Source organism: Canis aureus, chromosome 8 (assembly GCF_053574225.1).
Source record: "Canis aureus isolate CA01 chromosome 8, VMU_Caureus_v.1.0, whole genome shotgun sequence".
In the NCBI taxonomy this organism is placed as follows: domain Eukaryota; kingdom Metazoa; phylum Chordata; class Mammalia; order Carnivora; family Canidae; genus Canis; species Canis aureus.
Window position 1 is genome coordinate 31,375,700 of NC_135618.1, and position 23,403 is coordinate 31,399,102.

Genomic DNA, 23,403 nt, shown 5'->3' on the forward strand with positions numbered 1-23,403 from the left:
GCCCTCAGCCTTAGGATAAGTTGGAGTTTACCTGTAAGTCATACGGTAACTTCAGATATTTAATGAAATAGTTCAGGTAGTCAAATGTTTGTGACCCATTTTAATATCTTACAAAGAGGAGTTTCATCATCTATCCATAACTGTTTATCTAATTGTTGTCTCCATTTACAATAATTAGATTGTGATAAAATCAATGATATTATATATTTTATCTTTTCATTGATTATTAGGTATTTCTAAAATATCATATTCTTATATCATGAAGATTCTTCCTAAAATATTACTGGCTCAAATTTTTCTACCTTCACAATAACCACTAGATAGAACCAGCTTTCCTCTGGCCCAGATCACCTTCTGTAATGGCAGAGTGAAGAACTGTGTGAATTCTCTCTAAAACACAAAAATATGTTAAAAGAACTACAATTACAATTTCAAAAATCTTGTATTCATTTAAAGGCACAGAACAAAATAAAAATCAACTATTGAAGAGAAATTGCTAATCTTCATTAAGACAGCAGTCTTCTATGCTTTAATTTGGATCAAATTAAAGCCAAATCGCGCCCCATACATGATCTAAATAGATCTGCAAAAAGCAAAGAGTTCCAGGTGGTAAAAGAGAGAGACCAAGAGCCAGAGAGGAGAGCTAGAGAGAGAAATCCAGGCCCAAATGCCTTCACTAATAAATTCCACCAAACATTTTTTAAAAGACTTCATCGGAATCCTTCACAAACTCTTCCAAAAGATAGATTACACTTCTCAAATCGTTCTGTGAGATCACTATTACTGTGATATGAAAATCAGACAAGAATATTACAAGAAAACTACAAGCAGCATTTGATGTCCGTGAGACCACAAATAAAGGAGGGTGCAGGCAAGGGAAAAGGAGGAGTGTGGTATCGCTCTTGCAGACAAGAGAAAATGGAGTGTGTGGTATTCTGGAGGCCTGGGCCGTGAAATTCTAGCAGTGTGAATGGGCGGCAGCTGCCTCTGGAAAGGATTCAAAATGACCAAGGAGAAACCTCTTCCCAAAAAGTTTCCAAGGAGTACAACAGACTTCAAAGTCATAGCACATGATGAGGGGATCCCTGGGTGGCGCAGCGGTTTGGCGCCTGCCTCTGGCCCAGGGCGTGATCCTGGAGACCCAGGATTGAATCCCATGTCGGGCTCCCGGTGCATGGAGCCTGCTTCTCCCTCTGCCTGTGTCTCTGCCTCTCTCTCTCTCTCTCTGTGACTATCATAAATAAATAAAAATTAAAAAAAAAAAAAAAAGTCATACCACATGATGAGTTAACTCCGAGATGGAAAGAGTGTGAAGCATATGTCTAGGCTCTGGAGGGCAAGTACACAGATCTTAATTCTAATGATGTAACTGGCTTAAGGGAGTCTGAAGAAAAACTAAAGCAACAACAAGAGGCTGCTCAGAAAGAAAACATCCTTGTACCATGACCAGCAACCAGGAAGCAAGAGATCCAAGTGTGCTACTCAAATCAAGTAGCTCAAGCAAGTCCAGCAGCCTAGCATTGCCCAACTGAGATCAACAATGGTAGAACCAGTGGTCAACTTGTTTTTTCCTAAAAATGAAAGGTGGACTGGAATAGAATAAAGACAAACTGAAACAAAGCCAAAATGAACTGAGTGCCTGGAAGTTTACACCTGATAGGTAAACAAATCATACTCCCCAGTCCAGACTTCCCCAATAGTTCCACGAGGAGAAAGCTGTGGTGAGACAGCCACATACTGGTTTCCACACCAAGACTCAGACTTTTTGAGCCAAACAAACAAACAAACAAAAAAAACCACATTTTTATACTATTCAGCTTATAAATTTTTTTAAGGTTTTATTTATTTATTCATGAGAGACACACGGAGAGAGACAGAGAGAGAGAGAGAGAGAGAGAGAGAGAGGCAGAGACACAGGTAGAGGGAGAAGCAAGCTCCATGCAGGGAGCCTGATGTGGGACTCGATCCCAAACTCCAGGATCACACCCTAGGCTGAGGGTAGCGCTAAACCGCTGAGCTACCCGGGCTGCCCGCTTATAATGTTTAATGTAAAACCTACCAAATGAAACTTGGTGTTAGCTTTTTTTCTCTTCCCCACCCCTTGCTTCAGAGGCCTAATGGCATGGGACTATTCCAAAGAAATGGCTACCTCTGAAAACTTCTTCTAAAACTTGTAAACACTTGAGAAATGTTTCTGTTTGAAGAAGGTGGAAAAATGGGAATCTCAAGCCTGTGGCACACTGTGTCTTCAATTTGGAAGAATGAAAACCTAGAGATTTATTTATTTTTTACAAAGATTTTATTTATTTATTCATGAGAAACATAGAGAGAAAGGCAGAGGCGTAGGCAGAGGGAGCCTGATGCAGCACTCCATCCCAGGACCCCAGGTTCATGTCCTGAGCCAAAGGCAGGCACTCAAACACTGAGCCACCCAGGTGCCCCGAAAACCTAGAGATTTAAAATCATGACTTGAACACCTAAAATTCTAATAAAATGTAAAAATGTGATGCACGTTGCTCTTAACCTTGAGCATAGTGACAGAGACACCGTATTTCCGTGTTGCCAGTGAGACTGTGATTGTTGTTGAACGTCTTGGTCAAAACTCAAATGAGGTAAATTTTGCCTTAAAAGTTTTTATTTGCTAAGAACCAGTTTAATAGTCACGAATCAAATAATAGATGTCAGTACAAGTACTTCATATATTTAACCATTTAGTTTGGGGCTCTCTATCACTTGACTGAAACTTAATCTGTTTTTTTTTTTTTTTATATTCATTTTTTTTTTATTGGTGTTCAATTTACTAACATACAGTATAACACCCAGTGCCCGTCACCCATTCACTCCCACCCCCCGCCCTCCTCCCCTTCTACCACCCCTAGTTCGTTTCCCAGAGTTAGCAGTCTTTACGTTCTGTCTCCCTTTCTGATATTTCCCACACATTTCTTCTCCCTTCCCTTATTTTCCCTTTCACTATTATTTATATTCCCCAAATGAATGAGAACATATAATGTTTGTCCTTCTCCGACTGACTTACTTCACTCAGCATAATACCCTCCAGTTCCATCCACGTTGAAGCAAATGGTGGGTATTTGTCATTTCTAATAGCTGAGTAATATTCCATTGTATACATAAACCACATCTTCTTTATCCATTCATCTTTCGTTGGACACCGAGGCTCCTTCCACAGTTTGGTTATAGTGGCCATTGCTGCTAGAAACATCTGGTTTTAATCAATGGATTGTTCTTTGGTTGCTAATGCTGCAGATGATCTTATTGGGGACTATACAAACATAAAGGTATGGTATCAAACTTCAGGTAGAAACTGTTGGAAGCGTTATAAACATTCATCTTGTCACTAGATTGTATAATAATATTGGCTGCGATGAGACTCACTGGGTTATTTCTTCCGGTAATGAAATTAAATCCCCCCATTCCATTTAGTAGGTGTATTTTGAAAGAGAACTGTTGTTGGTATTAATAGGGAATGTGTTTCCTTCATTCTATTTGGGCCTTTTGTATTGCACTCTTTTTTTAAAGAAAATGTTTTATATATTTGAGAGAGAGAGAAACAGAGAAAGAGCACTAGGAGGGGGAAGGGTAGAGGAAAAAACAGACTCCCCACTGAGCCCAAGGATTTAGCGCTCCATCCCAGGACCCTGGAATCATAATCTGAGCCAAAGGCTGATGCTTAACTGACTGAGCCACCCAGGTCCCCCTGTATTTCACTCTTGATATTGAATTAAATGTGTCTTGAAAAAAAATTACAAGAAAACTACAGAGCAATAGCCCTTATGATTATAAATGATGAATATCCTCAGTAAAATACTGACATACTGAATCCAGCAACATATGAAAAGGATTGTACACCATGATTAAGTAGAGTTATCCCAGAAACGTAAGGTAGATTTAACACACAAAAATCAATGTAATCCCATATATGGATAGAATACATGATAAAAGCTATCATCTCAACAGTTACGGGAAAAGTGTTTGAAAAGTTCTACACCTTTTCTTGATGAAACTATTTAACAACTAGAAATACATGGAATCCTTTAGGTTTGAGAAAGTATATCAAAACCATATCAAAATATTCACAACTAACAGGATATTTAATGAAGAAAGACTGAATATTTCCTCTTAAAATCAGGAACAAAAAAAAATGATATCCATTTTTACTACTTCTACTTAACATTTTACTGAAAATTCTAGCCATGGCAATTAGACAAAAAAATGCATTCAGATTATAAAAAAAGAAGTTCATAAAATCATTTTTAAAGATTTTATTTATTTATTCATGAGAAACACAGAGAGGAGAGGGAGAGAGAGAGAGAGGGAGGCAGAGACACAGAAGCAGGTTCCATGTAGAGAGCCCGATGTGGGACTCGATCACGGAACTCCAGGATCAGGCCCTGGGCTGAAGGCAGGGGGTAAACTGCTGAGCCACCCAGGGATCCCCAGTAAACTCATTTTTATTGGTAAGCGACCCAATCTTGGATATACAAAATCCAAAAGAATAAACACACACACAACACACACACACACACACACACACACACACACATTATCTGAACTACTAATGAAGTTCAGCAATATGGCAATCAATATCCAAGATCAATTTACAAAAACCAACTATGCCTTTGTATACCAGCAATAAATGCTCTGAACATGAAACAAGGAAACAATTTAATTCATAACAGCAACAAAAAATGCATAAATAGAAATAATTTTAAGTGAAGAAATGCTAGATTGTACACTGAAAATTTCAAAACACACTGAGAGAAATTAAAGAATATCTAACAAATAGAAAGATGTCCCATGATTCAAGACTTAACTTTGACGTTTGACTCATCATTTAACTTGTTGAAATGGCCATATTCCCCAAACTGATGTATAGTTGGATGCAGTTTCTATGTAATTCTTGCTAGTGATTTGCAGAAATTGGAAAACTTATCTTAAAGTTTATATAGAAGTTCAAAGGATCCAGAATAGCCAAAATTCTCTTGAAAAAAAAAAAGAGTTTCAAGTATTCACATTTCAATTGACACTGTAAACCTACTGTAACCCAAGGTAGTGTTTCACTGGCAAAGAAAAAGATATGGATGATGACATAGAATTAAGACACAAGAAATACACCCTATCTTTATGACCAATAGATTTCTGACAGAAGTCCCAAGACAATTCAATGGAGAAAATAGTTTTTTCCATAAATGTGGCTGGATAACTAGATATCTACAGGAAAATAATGAATTTGGACTTATGCTTCACACAACACACAAAAATGAGCTCAAGTGGATCGTAGACCCCAGTGAAAGAGTTAAATATGAGGAGTACCTGGGTTCCTCAGTAGTTGAGCATCTGCCTTTGGCTCAGGTTGTGATCCTGGGGTCCTGGGATGCAGTATCGCATCAGGCTCCTTGCAGGGAGCCTGCTTTTCCCTCTGCCTCCTAGGTCTCTTCCTCTCTGTGTCTTTCATGAATAAATAAATAAATAAAATTATTTTAAAAAAGAGCTAAATATGAAAATTCTATAACAAAGCATAGAAGTAAACATCTGTGATCTTAAGTTGGGCAATAGTTTCCAATGTATGCAACCAACTGCAAAAGTGACAAAAGAAAAATATGTGAGGAATTCTTACCACTCACTAAGAAAAAGACAACCCAATTATAAAGTGGACAAAAGATTTAAACCAACAATTCTTCAAATAAAATATGTACATGGCTTATTTTATTTAGCATAATGTCTCCAAAGTCCAACCATGTAGCACATGAAGAAATGACTTTCATTTTTGAGGCTGAATAATATTCCATTGTGTGTAAATTTAATTCATTTTTTCTTGAATGGATACATCTTTTGGGTTGTTTCCAACTTTTGCGTATTTTGAATAAAGCTACTATGAGTAAGAATGTATTAATATCTGCCAAGACCCTGCTTTCATTTTGGGGGGGTAAATAACCAGAAGTAGAATTGCTGCATCATACAGTAATTTTATGTTTAATTTTTTTTGAGGAACCACCATATTGTTTTCCAAAGATGCTACATGTCCTGGTCTGTTCAGGAAGCTATAACAAAACACCATGGATTGGGTGGCTTAAATAACAGATATTTATATCTCAAGATTCTGAAGGCTAAATTCAGAATCAAGATGCTGGCCAACTTGGTGTCTAATGAGCATCAGCTTCTAGTTCACAGATGGAATGTGTCATCATATTACAGAAGGGATAAGGCAGCCCTCTGGGATCTCTTTTATAAGCATTCTAGTCACATTAATGAGGGTTCAACAAACACTCATCAAGGAATCTTTGTTAAAAATGATCTTATAACGGTAGTAGAGATTATTTCTCAAAAATATATGCCTATAAAGCCAGAAGAGTTGAATTATATAGAAGGGGAACCATATAGAAATTTTAACAAAAACCAAATAATCATGATGATGATGATGATATAGCTTCTGGTGACTTAAAGCTTAGATTGGATAAAACACATTGCATGTTTAAAAGCAAAGAGAAGCAAAAGTAATCAATCAATTCACTGACAATCAGTAACACCTTTGATATTTATTATTCTTCATAAATTAAAAAGGAGATAAAAGTATATTTTGGAGATTTAATTTATAGTGGAAGTTGGTACTGGACTTTGCTGGAAATTGACTGTCTGAACATGATACATCATACATTTGTGTGCAGTGAATCTATGGCACCGTAGATGGAACTAGATGTAATATGAACTATAATGAACTAGATGTTATATATGTCTAACCAGGACATCAGGGTAAGTATATGTAACATAAAGCATTATGTGGAAGTGGTAAATATAGATAGGACTTGGTGGGCACTATCAGTATGAATAGATTGTTTATATAGTGTATTCTCTCCATGTACTTACCCTCACCTGGCCACACAAGAAAATATTTGGACCAAGCACCATAGATTGCAAAAGCATCTGTCAGGAGTATATTGTTGGTTTAATACATCTGTATTCAAGGAAAAGGGAATCTTCCTACTAGAGAAAGTTGTGAATGTACAGGTAGGCTCTCAGTTTGATAGGAAGAAGAGATGATCGCAGGACACTGATGCTCATGCAGCTCGTTGTGTCCAGATGTTCAAGCACCTAGAAATGATCCTATTGGAGGAGTGGTGAAAATACATTTATCAAACAGCTCGTAGGGATAAGCTTCTCAAATGCTTTGAATTCAAGTGCTTTAAATTAAAAAAAAAAAAAAAAAGCAATCAAACATAAAAACTAACCAAACAACCAAGAAAACCTACAGTGGCATAGGATGTTCTTGCTATTCAAGTAGACAAGGTGACCATTATGTGGATGTCAGTTAACTTTTTTGCAGCTAAGGTGCTTGCTAACTGAGGGCAAAGAGAAAATGGAAAGGATAATGGAAAACCTTATAAATAGCCAGAATTCTGTAATAGTTATTCACATTTTTCTAATATATATGCATTTATGCCAATTTTGTTTCTCTGTCTCTGCTATCACTTTATATAAGAATTACATTGGTGGGGGTGCCTGGGTGTCTCAGCCGTTGAGCGTCTACCTTTGGCTCAGGGCATGATCCCAGATTCCTGGGATTGAGTCCCACATCAAGGCTCCTTGTATGGAGCCTGCTTCTCCCTCTGCCTATGTCTCTGCCTCTCTCTGTGTGTCTCTCATGAGTAAATAAATAAAATCTTTTTTAAAAAAGAGTTACATTGGTAGTAGCTTTATCATTTAGCCTTGAGGTTGCTGATTGTAAAAGAGGAATTGTACTAAATGGAAGAAGAATAAACTTCACTCAGATATGGAATAATTAGTTGCTATCTTTGAAGGTCTTTCCCTATTGTAAAGGGACAATAATCTTCCTATTTTTAACAGATATATGTGTTCTTGTTATCTAAAAACACGTTATTGCAAAAAACACATTATTGTCTTGAAATTTAAGGACATATATTAAGATGAAATATATTGGGTATGATGAACTGGCACTAAGCATCTTTCTACTAGCCTAGTAGGACTTTCTATAAAGAATAGACTGGAAAGTTGGAAACTCCTTTCCCACTCTTTTTTCATTTGAGTTCATGATGTGAATTGGGCTCTGCCAATTAAACTGGCAGCCAGTATTTTGAAGCTAGATTTTAATTGGCTTCTCCACATTTCTAGCCTATGGAAGCCAAAGTCAGAATGTTGAGTGGCATGAAGAAGGAAGATCTAGAGCATTTCTCCCTCTCTCTGCATCAGGCTCTATCTCTAATGGCTAATATAACTTCTCCATGGCTCCCACACCAAAATGAGAAACCTATCATGGTTACTGGATAACTGTGGTCTCTAAACTCTAGTGACATCTCCTCTTTATCTTTCCTTAATAGGAATAAAAGTGTTTCTTGGTTTTTAATCTTGGCTTCCTTTGGCTTCTCAGAAAACAAATTATCTTCAGTAATTTCCTCTGTTTAAATTCTTAGGTTGGCTTCTGTGATCCTGGTAACTCTGATTGAAATACCCCGGACATTTCTGTTCTCAAACAAAGTCTTATAGATAGACTTATATCTAGAAGTTGCTACAGTTCACTGACCAATCAAAGCTTCATTCATATAAAAAATCTATGGAGCTAGATGACCTCAGCATTCTGGATGTCTAGTCACCATTTTGTTGATGTTGGGCTATAGTTGTAGCAGTGGCTTCTTGATTCCAAATTTCAAAGTTACTGAGGTTCACTAAGACAATATGTTCCCAAACTCCCTATTTCCAGAGGTGACCTATGATTTCATAAACATTTGCATTTTCTGCTAGCAAAACAAAAAAGAAACAAAACCCTAAAGTGAACTGTATTCCTGTACAGAACCCTAACTGATACAATCTGAGTATTTAAAAATATAAAATTCAGGTTAGGTTAAGATATTACATATTTTACCACATTTTAAAACATTTTACATTTTTGTCTAATCCATTTTGAACCATAATTTATAAAAGAACTAGTGTTCATATTTTACTAAATTTATGGAAAACATTTTCCTTACAATATTAAGTATTTTTTTTAAAGGTTCTAGCTATTTATAGGCCTCCAAGAGTTTCATAAACCTTGGATTGATTAAACAAATAAAAACTAAACCCTAACTTAAAAACCAATTTCAAGTGGTTATGTTGTCATGAATTCAAAATTATACTGTTAAAACAACTTTTCTCAAGGGTATCCAATAACCTGAAATATCTAACAACATAAGAAATTTAAAGTTAAAAGAAATCCAATTGCTTTTGGAACGTTGTTTTTTTTTTTTTTTTACCCTGTTGTGTGGGATCCCAGAATTAAAATGTTAATACATTATTATATTTTCATTTGTATTTTAATCCAGCAAACATTTCTTTTAATCACAGTGGTGTTACCAGTAGTACTATGTGATCTGGAAAATGGAGCTGTCTTGTTGATCTGAATTAATAAATTTTCACAATGCTAATTATTACTCTTTACCAATAGATTGCAAACACCACACTGTATATATTACTAATTAGAAAATACTGAAAAACAGGCTACAATGTGTAGAAAATAAAAATGAGACACGGTGACTTTGTTAAAGAAGGATTTTAACTCTAAGATTTCTTTATATGATACACACACACAGAGTCAGGCACTACCTATTTATGTAGAGAGAGAGAGATATTTATAACTCTATATATGGATAGATATAGATGGATATATAATATAAATACAAATATAGATATATGGAAAAAGACCTTTAATTATTCTTGAAATGTGCATTTTTATATAATTTTAATAATAGAAAGCATATATTCACTCTATTATAATAAGTCAGTTGGCATTTTCACAAAAATTGGTAAATTTTAATTACTATAGCAATTAAGGGGATCTTAGAAAATACTTATAATGAGCTGAAGTCATGTTTTTTGTCACCCTGGAGCTTTTAGGCACCTGCCATATGTTGCCTTTAATAATTGCTACAGTTGCCTTCTCTGTGCAGCATAAGTACTTATTAAGTTACAGTGGTTTACACAATACATTCAATTGTAATTAATGCATATTTGAAAATTGTCTGTATTTTTCTTTTTTTATTTCATTTGAAGATACTCCTCCTCCCTTAGGAAAAAAAAATCAAAGCGATAGTCAAAGAAAATCATATGGGAAATAATGTAAGCAAACAAAAACAACCATAATGAAGTAGTGATCAGAAAACCTGGAATTTAAGAAGCCTTTATCTCTGTGGTTTGTAATTCAGGAAATAACATTTAACCTGTTTCAAACTGCTTCTCCTTTATCTCAGGTAGATTAGCAGAGATGATTTCTTCTCATGTACATCATAACCATGAACTGTAGTGGAAAAGTGAAAGACAAAAGATTATATGTAAAAAAAATATGAAGTATAAAATGAATACAAGTTTAAAGAATTTTATTACTCTTCCTCCAACGTAGTTTTGAAAGCAGAGACATTATCGACTTGTGCGATGCTTCTCATGGTCAAGAGAAATACCAAGAACTTATTTTGCAATAGAGCTTCAGCAGCTGTGTAGAAAAAGGATGACGCACCCTATTGCTTTAGCGCTCAAATGCTTCTGCCTAGGACATGAAAAGAAAACATCTATCCTCTGTTCTTGCTTATGCACTTACCTGAGGCCCCAATCCTTTAGGAGACAGAAACCTATTTTCATTGCAGACATATAGCAAAATTAATTGCTGCAATATTATATTATACATACTGCTCCATATACACACTAAATTTTAAGGGTTCTCAAAGCATGCACCAAGTCTTATTTATCTTTATATATGCAGAATTTTAAAATAAGGCCTAGCTTATAAAGCATGCCAAATGGATGTTTTACAAAGAGCCCAACAATTTGGGAGTAGAACTTACATCTCAGAAATTCTAGTTGTTAGAGTAACACTATTGATTTTATGTTCTTCAGTTGTATAATATAGTCCTAGTATATTTTCCTACAAGGGAAAGTGGTAGATAAAAGAGTAAGAAAAAATTTTAATGATAGGAATATATTTTTTTCTTATAGCCTGTACTTTATGTACATTATACAAAAGTGTCTATTTCTACATTCATTCCACATTCATCAATATTAGTTAACAGTATTGTTTCTTATTATAAAAATCTGCAGAGCAAGAAACTGTCTGCTCTTGTTTGATTTGCAATTGTTTTGTTATTGGAAGAGTTAAGTATTTTACTAGTATAAATAATGACCTTTTATGTTTCTTATTTCATAACTTGCCTAATGACATTATATCGTTACATTAAATCAACAATATTTTATATTCGAATTCATATTACTGTCATCTTTACACATTTAAGATGTAAAACTTTTTTGTCTCCATCTTGACTGCAACCTAATGATATCCCCAAACCAGAACTCTAAGCCATTCTTAGATTCTTGACACTATGAAAAAAGTAAATAAATAAAATAAATACAAGCAGTCCTCATTTTTCATGGTTCTAATATGCACAAATATCAATTACTCTTGTTTAGTTAAATAACACTAGTCCCCCAACAACACTGTTCAAATTACAGTTACCATAGCCCATTAAAGAGCCTCCTGGACCACCAGATCCAGCAAGAACAAGAGGAAGAGAGAGGCCCTCAGCTGCTGGGGAGTCCCTGCTCCAACTTAATCCCCCAACACACTGAGAATCTCCTGACCTCCAATTTACATTCTAGACCCCGAGGAAGGGGAGGGGCTTGGGGAGCCCTACCTTGTCATGTACCATCAATAAAGTATATTGTACCCAGCCCCCCCCCCCAAAAAATGAGTAAATACAGAATGTATGTACTTTGCAGTTAGCTTTTCAGTCCATAAGTCTCTATGTAAAACACAAAAGATGCTATCACTTTCAGTAACTAATCACTATTTCTTTCAAAGTCTGCCACTGATTGGTCACTGCCTATCTATTACTCAGTTCATTCACAGACAGCAAATCAGATAGTTGTGTTGTTTCTTTGTGTCCTAATGATAAACCCACATGTTATTTTACAAAAATGGATAACCAAAAGAGGGAATTACCCAACAAAGATGAAAATGAAACAAATTGTTAAAAGATTAAATATTTTACTGTGTTATGGAAATGACTGCAAGATTCAAGCCAAATGTAAATGAACTTGTAGAAAGAAAAAAAAAATCACCGAATAAGCCCCACATTTACTTTAATGCTTTGAAATTCTGAATACTTTTTGTCTTTGAACTTTTGTTTGTTAATGAGTTTCATGGGACAGTCAATTGTACAGGTGACCACAGGACATTCACACAATATGTGTGCTTGCCATTTCTTACTACACTATTTGCATAGGGTCTTCACAATGTCCCATACATAAAGAATTATGGTGGATCCTCCATGGATGGGAGTTCAGCAAGATGCAGGTAAGTAAATATTAAGCATATATTTCTGGGTTTGAGCAAGTGGAGGTGCTAATAGCCCATAGTCCAAACCTTTTGTTTGAACCAGGACTTCTTTTAAATGCAGAAAGAAAGCAAAAGTGTTTTAAGATACTAAAACAATCAAGGAACTCTATGGTATCCTTTCTCACTAGCGTTAATTTCCTGTCTTTATTTATACTTAAATGATGACATAGAAGGGAAGGGAAAGATACAGAAACTCATACATTCTTCTCCATTCAGTCCTTTACTTACTCATCAATACATTCATTAAGGATAGTATTGGTAGAATGAGTGCGTATCAAGAAGTGAAATAAATAACAATTGAATTGGTTTTTAAAAGTATTTTCCCTCTCTTAGTTAGAATGAAATATATATTTGTGTAATAACTATGAAATCTGATTTGTAAATTTCTGTTATTCCTTATGTGCATTAAATGACCTTATATATGCTTTTCAACTGGTATTTAACAAAATGATTGTGAACAATAAAATTCATTTCATAATTAAAAATTGTATTTTCTTTACTTAGAAAGACATGAATTAGCAAATACAAAAATACTGCAATAAGTTGAGAAGAAAAAAAAGAGAAACACTTTATATATCATTTCTTTTCATAGTACACTTTTCCATTTTTTTTGAATATGCCCTTTACCCCTGCTTTCTCCACGTATTTTCATTTTACACTGGGCCCCACAAATGATGTAAAATCACACCTCTGTAGTCACGTGGCTACAGAATGCAATGAAGTCTAGGAAATGTTGGCTATTCAGGTATTGTGTCCCAGAAAAACTGGAGATGAGATTTTAGTTAAGAAATGGCATTCACTTTTTGAGTGGGTCATTTAAAACAGACCCAAATTTGGTCAATTCATCCTAAAAAGTCTATGCTCTCTACAAGAGTCTTCTTTTAATTATCCCCCAAAATATAGAATATTAAAATCTAATAATTGGATAGATTGAGTAGTGATCCCTTCAGTTCCTAGAATGTTTATTGCAATGCCACTATGCTAATGTAACCGTTTTCCCCTTCCACAGGGAAGGGAAGAAGAAGCAGGCTGTTGAAAACCTGTGTTTATAGTAGCCATGGAAATGCAAGTGGGATGCATGGGGGAGAAACCAGACTTCCATATTTTTTATGCCATTCATGCAGTTCTGTGTATGAGCTGTATAATGCAGTATCTCAGTAGCTGCGTCATTCAGACTGAGTTCTAAAGACCGTTTTTTAATCCACATTCATGTACTCCATCAAAGCAAGTGCCAGAGTCATCCTAAATCAGGTATTACACTTTTTTTCCTTTTATCTTGTTTTCCTTACAAAAAAAAATCAGTTTTCACACATACAAAAATTCCTAGCAATTTGCTGAGTTTTTATTCTCAGTTGCAATATCTTCTGGGTGTCTCAGTTTTTAAACAAAGTTGGTCTCAACTTTAAAAAAAAAGGAAGAAAGAAAAGAAAAAGAAAACATCTACAGAAATGAGCGTCTTCTATAGGTATTCACTTATACACGTGTGTACGAGGTGCAGAAACTTCACGTTTACTGAAGAACGCAGAATTTTTGTCTTCTTTATACTATGATGTGCTTTAAATTATTCTTTTAGCCTGATATTATAAGAGACATTCCAATTCCCAAAGCTTTGACATCTGTGCTCTTTGCAAACCTTTGCCCAATGTTTTTATTAACTCAATTTAATGGAACCTTTTTTATGGTGACCTTAAGAATTTAATAACTCCTCAATGCAAGGACAATACCACCTGCAGGCTCCGCTGGGATTAAACCGTGGTAGTTCAATATGTCTGCTGGAACACATTAAAGGAAAGAAAGGGCGGGGGGGGGGGGGGTAGCTGCAACACAAATCAGGCCCTTGCCTCTAACTGACAAGTTCTGCTACTGTTTATGATGGTCAGTCTGTTCCAGACACGTGTAGAAAATTTCTGTGGTTGCTAAGGCGATATGCGGCTCACTTGCAACTCCTTAATAATATTAATCTAACTTTGATCATGTCAGATAGGGTAGCGATCTTCGATTCCAAAGTGTCTCTCTTCCTGACAGACACTCTGCATATCTTATAGATGCGATCAATACGTTATTAGTCAACAACCCGACGCTAGCCCATGAATTAATCCCTTTCTGTCAACCTAGCAGTTTCCAGTCTTTGTAACCTCATCCCTTCAGTATGGATGGGACCTGGCTTAATCCAATTAAGGTAAAATTAACTTTTTTCCTTGTGGTACTCTCCATCTATGTTAATTCAAATCTCGGAGGACAGCTGCTCCAAGCAAATAATTTTATGCTTGACCTTTTATGTGCAAGATTAAAGTGGTATAGATGTATGCAAGGGGAGTCAATGAGCTGTCTCTCTATTTTCACCCTCCTTTACTTCCTGGTAGGGCAAAAAAAAAAAAAAAAAAAAAAACAACCAAACGCACAGGATGGCTAAATGACAGTGATATATTTATTTGGGTTGTAAAAAGGACTCTGTCACTTTAGCTATGTGTTTAGTATATGCGGTAGCTTTGTCTTTTTGAAAGGTAAATTAATAAGTGGTGACAGTACTCTGGGCAGTATTGTAGATTTGACAAGCAAAGGATGTTAACAGTCTGTAATATGCAAAGCTAATCATTTATATTCTTGGTACTTGTGTGATACAATGATGCTACCTGCTAAGAAAAAAAAAAAAAAATGATGGGAAAGATTGCTTCTTTCTAAGTCAAGGCATGAATGCTAGGTTTTCTCTATCATTTGACCAATACAAAGATTATATCAGGATAGTATAGCAGGCTTTATTCTTAAGAACCTGGCATGCTCAGCTTTGAGGCTCAGTGGCTATCATGCTTTAAAGATTGGAGATCTAGTAATCCTCAGGCCAACATTTCAAAGGTGTTTGTCTCCTGGGCAAAAATTGTTTCCATTCTCTATCCCTTCCCTCCTCTGCTAGGCCATCACCTCCCCTGCTGCCCCCATCCCTTAGCTGGCTTTGGTCCCCATCTAACCTCTTTTGAGGCATTTAGGGAAATCTTACTTTCCTCTGCAAGTAAAATCTGTTCTGAGAAGATGATATATGACAAGTCATTTCCACTTCTGTGTGAATTTAAGGAAATATATTGTCTCCTTGCAGCTCTGTGAGAATAAAAAATTTTGACCCTGCTAAGGAGAAGTGAAATATTGATAAGGAACAAATGGAAATAGTTTTACTTCAACAAACTCCAAATATTGTTTTTTTTTTATAAATGATTATTGCTAAGAAAAACTATAAGAAGCAAAGGCTCTACAAATAGCAGGAAAAATGGTCGGAGCTAAGACTAACGAAATATTAAATTTATTTTACATTTTTTATCAACTACAAAATCTCAATGTGGATATAACCTGTATGTTTACTATTGAGTGTTTTTTTTAAGTTGAAGTAAATTAACATACAGTGTTATATTAATTTCAGGTATATAATATAATTAGTCAATAATTCTATACATTATTGATTCTATACATTAATGTAAAATGTTTTGATGAAATGGCAAACGTCTATAGATTTTGGCTCTCTACATTTTCATGAAGGACATTTGCTTTTATCTAGTCTACTTTCCAACCATTGGGATATTCAAATATACACATTTTTCATCAGTTCAGGAATGGCCTGTAATTTTCCCTATAAACAAAGATTCCCCATTCTTTTGTTCTTTTCTTCTGTAGTTCCAAGTAGGTGTGTTGGTATTTGTGCTCTACCAAGACCTTTACATTCTTTCACACTTTTTTCCAACTCCTTCTTGCCTCTGGACACTCTCTGTAATTTTTAAATTCATATGAACAATTTTTTGTGGCATTTTGTTTCTTTCTCATATGTTTAAACTATATTAAAAAAACTGTAACTACATTTCGTTTAAGCAAAACCATCATATTTACTTCATACAGTAATCTGAGAAATTGCAAATATCTTAAATACTGTGTATTTGCTGTGTATTGTTTCTGGTGGCTCACATTTGTTCATTCTTTCCTTGTGTGCTTTGTGATTTTAGAACTCATGGGGTCTATATTTTGATTATTGTATTAAAGGATGACTCTTGTATTAAGAATTATGTTTGTTCCTCACAAAATTTTTTGTTGTTGTTGTTTCACCCAGTTTAGAGCAGCTCAGAGGACAAATTTCAAATGAAGTTCATAAAATTATGAATCCTCAGCAAAGACTTTCCTGCCTCTTCCAAATGCCCGGATTGAGACAGAAACCTTTTTACTATTTCTCTCTGTACATCAGCTGTATTTCCATCTCATCCTTATAAAGCGAATACAACATTTGGATTCCAGCTAACTGCAGAATGTTTCCTATTAGACTCTCACCAAATTTGCGTAGCTCAACACATTTTTTTGTCCCTTCAATTCCTTAGGGCCCTCAAAAATTGTAACTTGTGCAATCTGTGTGTAAGTTGTGTACTTAGTGCAGGAATACTCAGCTATCCTGTTGCAGACTCATCCTTACTTCCAGGGTGTTTGGAACCTTAGTATGACCCTTGGCCAAACTGAATAAATTGTTCTAACTAATGATTAGAGTAGTCTTATGTAAGGATTTGAGACAAACCTAGAGGAAATTCACATCACTTTATGAGTTTACAGAAAATGAACAGATTGAAGGTTTGTTCCGGTTTCTGCATTGTTTCTTTTGGTTTCCGCTGTGGAGCATAGTAATGCAGACTCATTTTGGCTACATGAACAAAGGAGTACATAAGTCCTTCCTTCTTCAATGAGGCAAAGGTACTCCTGAGACCTAGGTATCCAGCTCCCACCCTACCTGGAACGCATTCCACATGTGGTGATTAACAACCTTAAGACCAAGTGTGAGTTGTGTATCAAGAAAGGACTCTGGGAGTTGCGTATGTAAGTCTTGGGCCTGTCTGATGTTTGCCTGTGCTTTTCTTTCTCCTGCTGGACTGTATATTTTACCTTATGTGAGTATACCCTGTGGAGTGTGGTGAGTCTTCTCAATTATCTGACCCCATGTAATTGCTCTTCAAGCATTTGACAGATACCCTGAGGGCAAAGCCCTTCAGAATGTGCTTGCCTCTTGCAGTAGTCCCAAGCTTCCTGCTCTGTTTTTAGCCTCTCAGAATTTCTTACTTTCCTGCCATATCAGCTTCCATTTAAGAAAATTTTCAAAATATTTTATTGAGCAGTTTTAGGTGCTTTCGTTGGGAAGGTCATTTAGGATGTGGAATACGGCACACTGCCGCGGGTAAAAGTTAGTGAAAATTAATATAGAAAGAAAGAAAGTGGAACTAAAGGTGACATCACTTATTATTTCCTCATCAGAACATGAAAATAGTTTTTACTGAAATAAATTGCCGAGTGCTCATCTTGCATACCAATGCCACCAGCATTATCATACACATACATGTGTACATCGACAGAACTACCTAGCTTAGCATTACGTATGTGTTTTTATTTGATTTACATGCAGAATAAATAAGTAATTCTTAAGTGTTGGGGAATTTATGCTTCCAAAATATTCTTCTCAACTCTGTGGCTGTTGTCAGATAGTCCATCATCAAATCTGCCTGACTTTGACCTTAGGTATTATCTCATACAAAATGACAAATTATCATGAAGGACATTAAGCCTTATGCATAATTTTCATCCTGAAGTGAATGGATGAATGTATCACCTTTTTTACTGATAACAGGTGTAATGAGAAAGGGAGGGAAAAAACGATGAACGCACTGGTTAACTGGGAGAAGTCTTACAAGAAGAGAGGTGCATGAAAGGGGTGCTCAGAAAGGGGTGAAATAAGAAGAATACAGGGCACCCAAGGCAAAGTTGATCACATGTGCTTAGTTCTGGCCCAATATCCCCTGATAACTTGTAAAGAAGCATCATAGTTCGACCTAACATGCTTTCGTTGGCCAGGTTGTGTCTATTTGGCAAATAAAAAGAAAGAGATACTTTATTGCCCATGTGGGTCCTACCTGCTTGGCTTCCTTTTAATTGGCACCTGCCCTTGTTTGAGTGGTGGGTGGCGGAGCCTCAGTGAGTGCTTGCAGCTGAGCAGCTATGATGAGGCCACCTTCTTCAAAAAGAGTCTAAGCTTTATTTCTGAGTTTAGGAGATTTAGTTGGTTTCATTTGTAGAAAACCTGCAAGTATACCTTTCACCTGAATAAAGATGAAAGATGTTTCACATTGAGAAATCATCCAGGGACCCAAAAAGGAGACAGCTGGAGATAGACTATTTAAAAATCCTTTCTGCTCATTCTGATAATGTAAAAGAAGGATAAAAATTTCCGCATAGAGCTCAGAGAGGGTAAAATAAGGCACACAGTCTGGTGACTTCTTTGCCTTGGCCTCGTGCCCTTCTAGTTAGCTGAAGAATATTTTCTTCCTGAAGAAACACATTACTGTGAACCAAATTTTTAAAAAATAATAATAATGTCTCAGTATTTAAAAAATAACTAACTATTCATTACCAAAATAGGAAATGCCTTAATTGAATGTCTGTTGAAATAATAGATCTGCCAAAATATTTTTAAGGTTTAAACAAAATCAGATATATTTTAATTTAAAGTGAAGACACACTTGTTTCCAGTTTAAGTTTAGTGGGAGAGTGGGCAATGGATGCTGTCTATTCATGGAGATTTACAAATCAGCTATTTCCAGATTATTCTTAGATTCACAATAAAAATATCAATAGTCAGAACAAATGATAGTAGTTCACCTTCAAAGACAAGACCTAGATTGACTAAATTCTACCCAAAGTCATTCCTATTTGCCACAACACAACCAATAATTTCATTGTAATTTGAAGATTGTGAGCTCTCTTTAAAAGAATTTTGTGGGGATGTGTGGTGGCTCAGCAGTTGGGCATCAGCCTTCAGCCCAGGGCATGATCCTGGGGTCTCTGGATAGAGTCCCACATCAGGCTCCCTGCATGGAGCCTACTTCTCCCTCTGCCTATGTCTCTGCCTCTCTCTCTCTCTCTTTCTGTGTCTCTCATGAATAAATAAATAAAAATCTTAAAAAAAAGAGGGTTTGTTTTGTGAAACACACTGATTGAATGCATGTGTGCCCTGATATAGAAATGAATTATTTAAAATTCTCTTACTTTGTCATTCCATTTTTTTTTTTTTTTGGACAGTGGGTAGCATAGGAGCATAGGGACATTATTGCTTCACATTCAAATATATTCCCATCCCATGCCCTCTATAGCAGTTCTACATCTCAATAAAGTGCACATCTTTTGGAGGCGAAGTATTCAGATTATCCACCCACCAGCTCTGCAATGACACCTGAAGCAAGGTACTTAACTTTTATGAGTCTTAAGCTTTTCATCTGTAAAATGGAGGTGGTCATTAACTGTATCTAAAACATAGAGTTGGGGATCCCTGGGTGGCTCAGCAGTTGAGCACCTACCTTCCGCCCAGGGGCGTGATCCTGGAGTCGCAGGATCGAGTCCCACATCGGGCTCCCGGCATGAAGCCTGCTTCTCCCTCTGCCTGTGTCTCTGCCTCTTTCTTTCTCTGTGTGTCTCTCATGAATAAATAAAATCTTTAAAAACAACAACAATAACACATAGAGTTCTTGTGATAAATGAGTTTCTGTAAAACAGTTATTAGAGTGGCTGATACAAGTCAATCCTTAATATCACTAAAAGTATTAGCAATAATTATTATTAAAATATAAGGAACTCCATTAATCTGGTGATCAATTGATAAATAAACTCAGAACGTTAAACACCTGTTTTAATAAGCCTACACCTTTGAGAAAAAGGAAACTTAATTTACTCTGTGGGAAACTCAGAAAAACTTCTGAAAATCCTGGGTTAAAAGGAAAATCTCTTATTTTGTTTCCAGATATAGTGAGAGTATTTATTTTATTACTTACTCAGGTTAAGTTACATTGAAGAAAAGTAATTTTCAAGGTGCACCTTGAAAAACATAGTACCTCATGATTATATTGTAGAGATACAAATGTATAATAATAAAACATATACAACCCCTATTATTTGTTTCTACTGTATAGATTCTTTTTGTCATACAGGTCAAGAAAATATGTGTTCTTGTTTTTTTTTTGTGTGTGTGTGTGTGTGTGTGTGTGTTCTTGTTTTAAAAGAGATAAATTATGATTGCATCATTAAGTTATATTATACACAAAGACCTTAGTAGAGAACTTACTCATATTAAATATTCTTTAAAAAGATAATTTATTACTATCATCTTTATCATTATTACTCTTAGTATAAGCCAGTACTTGAAAACTCAGTTCCTGTTTTGTTTTGTTTTTTTGAAACAACAGTTTAATAAGAAATAAAGTACCCATTGATGGTCATCCATGTAATACTGACATTATGTAATGTTTCTGCAGCCTTTTATTCAATGCATATGGGCAAATAGACAAAAAATGATTTTTCTTAAATAAGGATTGGGTAGTTCTCTTTTACTTCAATGCTACTTCATTTATACAAACTTTGTGCAATATTCACAGAAATTCTGTTTTCAAATGTCATCCTTAAAGGTAAGAATAAGTTTGTTGATCAAGATTGCTCCCTCTCCCATGCATATTTATTACCATACTGACTATGAATTGCTGAAAAAAAACATAGGCACATTGCTAGACAATGTTACAACACAAAAGATGGTCCATTTTGTTTGCCCTAAACACAAAGTTGAAGATATAAATTTAGAAAGACAAGAAACTGCAAGAAGGTGAGATCAAATACATAAAAAATAGTAAGATACTCCCTTCCTCTCCCTTCAAAACAGTTCAGAGTAATGAGAAACTATAGTAACGAATGAGAAGGCATCAGCTCTTGCAAAAGATGTCTTAACATCAACCACTCTCTAGTTTGTAATACTTGCTCAGATTACCTTAAATGTGAACTTCAAAACTTTAAAAAAATTTACTTCCTCAATATATACCCAGATTGACTAAAATATCATTTCTGACCTACTTAAAGGTTTGGTTTGTGGTTTTGATTCGCATTTCCCTGGTGACTCCTGATGGTGAGTGTATTTTCACGTAATTTTGGCCATTTATGTATCTTTGAGAAAATGTCTGTTTATGTTCTTTGTCCTTTAATAATGTGTTAAATCTCCTGTATAGCATTTTCAGCTGGTGTGGTAAATTTGTCAAGGAGGGGAATGAGAGATTTATGCATTGAAAACTATATGGCCTTTAATGAAAGAAATTGAAGAAGGCACAAATAAATGGAAAGATAACTATGTTGATAGATTGGGAGAGTTAATATTGTTAAAATGTTCATACTACCTAAAATAATTTATAGATTGAAAGCAACAGTTATCAAAATTCCAATGACATTTCTTTTTACAGATATAGGAAAAACAATCCTAAAATTTGCATAGAATCACAAAAGACTCCAAGGAGTGAAAAAAAAAAATTGAGAGAGAACAAAGCTGGATGCACCACACTTCCTGATTTCAAATTATATTAACTATATTAATCAAAACAGTATAATACTGGCACAAAAACAGTCACAGAGACCAATGGAAGAGTAATGACAGCCTGGAATAAACCCATGCATAAATGGTCAACTAGTATTTGATGAGGTAGCCAAGAATAATCAATGGAGAAAAGATGATCTCTTTAATACACAATACTGGAAAAAATTGGATATGCGTGTGTAAAAGAACAAAACTGGATTCTTATCTCACACTACTCACAAAAATGTACTCAAAATAGAGTTTAGTCTTAAATGTAAGATTGAAACTAGAATTCCTAGAAGAAAACAGGGGAAAAGATCCTTTGGCATTGATTTTAGAAATAATTTTTTTACATATGACCTCCCAAGTTACAAAACACAGAAGCAAAAATAAACAAGTGGGATTGCATCAAACTAAAAAGCTTCTGCACAGCAAAAGAAACAGCCAACAAAATGAAAAGGCAATTTAAAGACTGCAAAAAGAAACTGCAAACCACCTATATCATAAGGGATTGATATCCAAAAAAAAAAATAAAAAAATAAGGAACAGTAAAAAAATGAATAATCTGAAATTAAAGGACAAAGAACTTAAATAGACATTTTCTCAAAGATACACAAATGGCCAAAAATACATGAAAATACACTCACCACTGCGAGTCATCAGGGAAATTAAAATCAAAACCCCAATGACATACTGTGTCACACCTGTTAGGATGGCTATTATAAAAATGACAAGAGATTATAAATAGTTGATAAGCATATGGAGACAAGGGAAACTGAGTTCAATGTTGGTGGGAGTGTAAATTGGTACCGCTGCTATGGAAGCAGTATGAAGATTCCTCAAAAAAAATTTAAAAAAGAGCTGTTATATGATCTGGCAATCCCACTTCCGAATATATGTCTGAAAGAAATGAAATCACTATCTTGAAAAGATATCTGCATTTGTATGTTTTATTGCAGCATCATTCACAGCAGCCGAATATGAAAATAACCTACCTGTCCATTGATGAATGAATGGATAAAGAAAATATACCCAATAGAAGTTTATTCAACCATAAAAAAAGGAAATTCTGCCATTTGTAACATGGATGAACTTTGAGAATATTATGCTAAGGGAACTAAGGAAATGAGGACAAATACTGTATAATCTCACTTCTATGTGGAATCTTAAAAAAAAAAAAAAAAGAACTCATGGAAACAACAGGTTGGAGGCTACCAGGGACTGAGGGGAGGTGAAGGAAGTGGGGAGTCATTGGCTAAATGGTACACACTTTCCTTTATGAGATGAATACGTTCTGAAGATCTAACACACAGCATGGTGACCATAGTTACACTGGGTTAAAAACGTGAAATTTGTTGATAGACTAGATCTTAGACATTCTCACCACACACACACACACACACACACACACACAGGCAACTATATGATGTTACCTTTATTGTGATGGCTGTATGAAATAATCTTATTATTCTAATCATTTCACAATATAAATGTATATAAAATCATCACAGTGTACCAGTGTAGGCCTAACTTGACACTATTGTTTTTCAAGTATGTCTCAATAAAGCTGGGAAAAATAAAATGATAAGTTCATGAAAAGAAAATGATCGACTAGGATTGAGAT

General features: G+C 35.3%; 1 pseudogene; it reads left to right on the plus strand.

Moving 5' to 3' along the window:
- Nucleotides 1-1,003: 1,003 nt before the first annotated feature.
- Nucleotides 1,004-2,168, plus strand: LOC144318067 (pre-mRNA-splicing regulator WTAP-like; annotated as a pseudogene).
- Nucleotides 2,169-23,403: the final 21,235 nt, after the last annotated feature.